Raw genomic sequence first — 6,227 nt, forward strand, 5'->3', positions numbered from 1 at the left:
AACGGAATCGCGTGCCCGATTTTCATATTACGTCTCGACGGAGACGTAATATGGAAACGGAGACGTAATACGGAAAATGTCAGGGCGTCATGTGATTAGCTTTTATCCAATCAGTTATCAGTAATCGAAAAATTTGTCTGAAGCGGGATAAATTTTGTTTCTCTCTTTGTTTTACGTCCCTTTCGAGAAATATTGAATTACTTTATATTAATGGGTGGGGGCTGGGAATTTTAGAACTGTACTTGGCACTCTGTGTCATTGAGCACTGGGTGATTTTTTATTTGATAGTACTTACCGCGACATGAGACTTTGGTCTAGTCAAAGTAACTGTCTCCAAGTTTCGCAATGGATTTGAACCCGCGACATAAGGATCTACTCCATACTAGCTAGAGCAAATGCTCTAACCACTTCGAGAAACGGGCGATTTAATAATATTTTTTCTCTGAAGATCAATATAATTACATTTTGAGATTTACCGGGTATCAATTTTAATGAAGTAAGACATTGTCTATGCTTAGAATCATTTTTTTCAAGACGGTAGCTCAGTCGATAGAGCGCTCGCTCCGTGATAGAGTCGTGAATTCGAATCTCGACCGCTACTGAACTTAGTTGATTAAAAGTTTCTTGCCTAGAGCTCGACACTTTGGAGTGAAAGTTGCGTGTTCTTCGGATAAGACCTTAAAAACCAAGACCCTGTGTCACAGTAGACGATTAATTACCCTCACTGCTCAATGGTCCTGAGTGCCGAGTAAAGGTCTTTTGAATTCCTTCAACGGTATATGATGACATCTTTATACAAGAGTGAAAAATTCTCCAATGGGCGAAAATCCATTAAACAATACAAATTTTAGCAGAGCAAACATGGACCTCTTAAACATCAGGGGCGAGATCAAGTGCCATAGAGGAGTGAGTATCCCCTGCTGACCAGTCACACCACCATGTGCTCCTTGAAATGATCGGGAAATAATGGAAAAATCCGTTGACAATTCCGTGTGTAAATAATGGCCTAACAATTAGTATGAAAAACGTCAGTCAGAATTTGGTTTTCTAATTTTTAAAGATTGTATTTGCTGACAATGTCATTGTATCGACCATATAATTGACGAAATGATGACTTTAAACGAGGCTTTTGATATTCTTGTTTCATCAATTTGATTGTCAATAAACTACATCGTTTTAGATTTTTTTTTCATAGCTTAAGACTTTTGAGAAAATTTACCCGATTCAAAAATAGGAATGCCCTATCAGATAGAAATATTATCGAATATTTATATCGTACTAAAAAAAATTTTTCATTATTCTTTTGAAAAAGTAGTTCAAAGGATATACAAGCAGGGGATAAGATTTAGTGATTATCAACTATTGTAACTGATATATATCTGGCGACATTGACCTTTTGTTTGATTAAATTAGCGCTCAAAATTTATTATTTACATTTTTAAAAACAAATTAAAGTTCCCAGACTGCAAAATGAAGTACACAGATATTTCGATAAGATCTATACACCTTTCACAGCACAATGTATATAATCTTGTTAAATTTCAATTATATATGCGTTATGCTTTCAATTAAATTGCATTTAATCAATGATTTTTAAAAAATACCAAGGTTAAATGATAAGTTTAAAACAAAATACTAGTATTTTTTTGATGAATTATCTTTTTTTTTTATCTCCATAGCAACAAACGAAGCCTACATCTACATGTATCCCCTCCATCATTTAAAGTCATTTTTTTTCCGTAGACAACGAGAAGAAAATTGGATAAGGAATCACGAGGACTCTCATGCCAATTCAATAGTCTTCGCCCACTGACGTCAAACACAAAGGCAGCTGCACGAGATTTACATGCATATTTGGCCTCATCAGCTCAGACACAGGGGCAGATGCGCACGAGATTTGCATGCATATTAGGCTTCCTTAGCTGCTGACCTTTCGACTTGCCTAATTTACATTCCGGTAGAATTATCGAGAAATCAACTTCGCTAACTTTCAAAGAGTTATCACAGAGAGAAAAAAAATTAGAAATGGAAATATATTAAAATTAGGGGAAAGTGCAAGAGAAGTAGCTTTAGGGCAGTGGTAACAAAACTAAATTAAGCTCTTCTGTCGGTTTAACTACCGGTATATAGGCAACTGTTAAGTCTCAGTCTCTCTTCTCTCATTTTTGATTAACTACTATTACTAATGTTTATTTTATCAGGATTATGTTGATTACATTGTTTGTAAAGGTAATTAAGTTATATTTTGGAAAGGGGAGACGATGTTACTTTGTTTGAAAAGCAAGAAAAATCGGAGGGAAAAACACAAATAACAGATAAGGTTTTGCATTTACTATGTTTACGACCTCTATATATATAATTCATGCCATCATGTTCGTTGTGTTGTCATAATTGTTGATTTTTTCTTTATTTTGACGGTAAGCGGTATTGTTTTTCGGTTCATATGGTAAACCCTTATATTCTTTGAATCACGGTCTTTAATAGGAGGACAAAATCGTTATTTAAGGAATTTAAAGATCTAGAGTTAATCTTGTAGTACAAAATATCTTTCTCTCCTCAATTTATCTAAATTCTGAACTTTTTTTCTCGCAGAGGCTTCTATTCATTTCTTTAATCATTTATTCGTGACTTTAAAAAAAAAATAAGAATTTTGATTTTTAAAAATTTCATGCTAGTTTTATACATAAACACAGGGCTATGTATTCGTATATACATGTAGAGTTAGAAGAAAGAGTAAATCAATACACTGTACATGTTTTTACTTCAAAGGTCGAATGTTTTTATACCTCATAATATTTCTAATGTAACATGCAGTTCAAATAAATATATGCCAACAGAAAGAGATGAACATAAGATAAAATGTGCTTACCTCGTTGCGGTCTAATTATATTATGACTGAGGGTCTTTGGTGTGGAATTTTAAATACTCAATGCTTTTACACGCCTTAAGATTTTGATTTTTTGATTTAAAAAGAGTCAAAATTGTTCAGCGTTTGTATTGCATTTTAAAGACAAAAGTAGATATACACTATAAAAATAACTACATATATGTATTACTATCATGTATTTACTTAAAACGCATTACTAGTTCTAGTAATTAGGCGGTACCTAACATATAGATGCTTTAAAATGACTATACACCAAAAAGATTAGGACCACCAATGGACAGCTATTATGTTAAAACTGTTGATGAAAATATGCAGACTCTGTAGTGTTTCCTTTATATATGACAAGTTTTTGGGGTCACACATGGTTAGAAGGTTTGTTCTAAATTAAGTCGCAGAGCAAGGAGTTGATCCTTACATCGGAGGTTCGAAACTTCGAATCCAATGTGTCACGCGGAAACTGGTCCTTCAAAGAAGACCGTAAAAAACCGAGGTCCTGACTGTCGCAGTATGTGTTGGCATAAAAATTAAGATTCTTCATTGTCCAAAGGCCGTAAGTTCCGTGCACCAGTTAGTGATGGCTTCTCAATATGAGTGAAAATTTCTGGAACGTCAAACAAACAAGTCAGAACAAGTATTCATCTTCCGTATATGAAAATTTTAGGGAGTTTTTTGGTGGATATTTTCATCACAAAATTCAAGACGATTCTAAAAGGAAGCCGCTAAGAACGAATTAATGGAAATCAAGGTGGATATTTTCATCACAAAATTCAAGACGATTCTAAAAGGAAGCCGCTAAGAACGAATTAATGGAAATCAATCTCAAACTTCTTTAAAAAACAATAAATACAGATCTGTGAACAGGATAAACCCCCTCCCCCACGCCACCCCCCAAGAATGAAGTGCCTATAGAAGAAAAACTCAAAGCGTCCCTATCGATTGTTCGCGCGGCCTCTTGAGTTCTATGTATAATCAAAGTAGATGGAATATTCCGTAGTCAAATCTAGCATAAAAACAATTTGCAAAGAAAATCATTATATCGATGATAGAATTTTCGAAATGTCGACTTTGAATCCCCTGTAGCACCAACTCATTTGTGAGTAGCCGGCTTTTGTTTATCTTTGGAGTATATGCTGTTCTGGTCCAAGGTATAGAATCAGGGACGAAGAGTGAAATCAAAAAGAGACAATTTTTAGGATCGATTGTATATAGATTAATGAACTTTAAGGAAATTACTTCTCGTACGCGTTCTTTTTGTTGTACGACATTGTCATAGGCGTCGGAACCGGGGGTGGGTGGGGAAGGCTTACACGCCCCATCCCCCCCCCCCCCCCCCCCCACACACACACACACATTTAACAGGCACGTTACAGTTTAGGTCAGAAAGGGGTAAGTGGAGGTGTACGGGAAAAAATTTGGCATTGAAAGAAGTTTGATCCTCTGATCCTCGATCCTACCCCCTCCCCTCCCCACGAAATAGGATCGATTTTCGTCTTGAGACACATTTCTTTTTTGCTTGTCAAGTTATTTTGGTGGGTTTGATTTTTTTCTTTTCACTTTGCTTCTGACGACAATGATTTTTGTGTTTATGGGGGGTTTTTAAATTTGTTTTTCTTTTAATTCTTTTTTAACACTCCTTGTAAAATATCTGCTATCAGTTTTCTTCCAATTTTATCTAAATAATAAAAGTGTAGATTTGGTTTATCTAATATTATATAAGCTCTGTTATAGGTCCCTATATGTATATGTGGATATGAAATTTGACTTTGCACTATGCAATGCACACGAAAGGTTTAACAACACGGCTATTTTTCTACATGTGCTGTAATATCTATATATACATGTATATATGCACTTTGGGTCTGTCTCTGAATCTCAGAGGGGCTAAAGCATGCAAAGTAAAGTCTCATGTGTAACTCTTTAACGATCAGTGTATATCACAGGCGCTTGACGTTTTGAACCTTTCTCTTGAAGAATAAAAATTTTCCTATACTAGTATTGGGAATTTTTCTATGTATAAAGAGAAAGGTTTGTTACAACGCACTTTGAAAAATTACGCACTTTGAAAACATTTTTCAAAGTGCGTTAAAATTTGGGACCAAGCTAACGCACTTTGAAAAAAATAATTTTTTTCAAAGTGCGTTAATATCGACCATATTAACGCACTTTGAAAAAAAAGTAAAGATTGATCAATATTCCTTCAGATAATCGGTATGATAAAAAACAGATTCTGGTTTGATAATTTTTTCATGATAAAATCACAGTTGGACCTGAGATATTGACGTTTTAAATATTCAAGGTTTTGATAAAATAAAAGGGAAAATTAAAGGGTCTTAAAAAAAAGAGTGACGATTGTTTAAGTTCATTAATTCGTTTCTTCTTTTTTTTAATTCTAGTCTTTGATAAGTAGATGTAAAGGTGTATAGGGGGCACTAACAGAGGACAGCTTCAAGCAACTTGGCATCTATCATAATAAAAAGGGGCCAATTTGATTGTTCAAAACTATGAAAATTCTTTCTCTCTCATACGTTTTACTGTACTTAAAAATTTATTGTTTTCATCTGTTTTAACTAACTCATTTATTATTGAAAGTTTTCAACGTCATACCAGTTAGGTAAATACATAATTATATGAATGCTTTGAGTATAGCATATACATCGAGACTGGGCGAAGGGCCAGGGGAGTTTTTTTTTGTAAATAAAACCCCCCAAAAAACTTATTTTGGAAAGATATATACATCGTATAAGCATTGAAAATGCAGCGTACCCTTTTTAGGTTTATTGCTCCCCTCCCCCGTTTGTTACTGACACAGAAGTCTATGTACTGGAAAGATAAAGATTTAAACTGTGTGTTTACCCGTCTTCTCCTCTTTTCGACAGGAGTAAATCAATTCATTTTTGTGGTTAGGGTTAGGCTTAGTTTTTTGAAAGATAAATAAGTAAAATAACAAATAAAATCTTTCCATGACTAAAATATGATTTTTTTTTCAAAGTGCGTTAAGTGTCTCCATGGTAAAATATATTGATGTAGAAATTTTTTCAAAGTGCGTTGAGTTGGTCCCAAATTTAACGCACTTTGAAAATTTTTTTCAAAGTGCGTTGATATTGTCCCAATTTTAACGCACTTTAAAATTTTTTTTCAAAGTGCGTTGCCACAAAGGTTCAAACGTCAAGCGCCTGTGGTCAGAGACATAATATTTATTTTATTTTATTTATTTATGGTGTATTTACCTTGACAATCTGCAAAATTATGCATGTGTAGCATATCTTTTTAACATATATAATTTATTAAGGGGTCAAAAAGGGCCAAGATACTAAATTTTGACGATTTATATCTCAAAATG

This window comes from Saccostrea cucullata, unplaced genomic scaffold (genome assembly GCF_032062105.1).
Source record: "Saccostrea cucullata isolate Sc308-1 unplaced genomic scaffold, CSIRO_AGI_Scuc_v1 ctg1750, whole genome shotgun sequence".
Taxonomy (NCBI): Eukaryota; Metazoa; Mollusca; class Bivalvia; order Ostreida; family Ostreidae; genus Saccostrea; species Saccostrea cuccullata.